The sequence below is a fragment of the Rhincodon typus genome, chromosome 8 (assembly GCF_021869965.1).
Source record: "Rhincodon typus isolate 14 chromosome 8, sRhiTyp1.1, whole genome shotgun sequence".
NCBI lineage: Eukaryota > Metazoa > Chordata > Chondrichthyes > Orectolobiformes > Rhincodontidae > Rhincodon > Rhincodon typus.
Genome location: NC_063339.1, coordinates 12265892 through 12266274, shown reverse-complemented (window position 1 = coordinate 12266274; position 383 = coordinate 12265892).

Genomic DNA, 383 nt, shown 5'->3' with positions numbered 1-383 from the left:
TAGGTTCTTTACTCAGAGAGTGGTAGGGGCATGGAATGCATTGCCGGAGAGGGTAGTGGACTCAGCCTCATTAGGGACGTTTAAGCTGTTCTTCGATAGGCATATGGATGATAGTATAATGTAGGGGTGGTGGTTAGATAGACCTTAGGTTTAGGGTAAAAGTTCGGCACAACATCGTGGGCCGAAGGGCCTGTACTGTGCTGTACTGTTCTATGTTCTACGTCTATGTTCTACATCCCTGCCATTGTATGATAAGTTCAGAATGTGCTGCCCTGTTTGTTTAAATTACATGCTTTTGAAATATCAACATGAGCCACAAAAGACAGAAGAAAGATTTTAAGTACTTTAAATTATATTTTAATTTCATGATTTTTGTTCAGGCA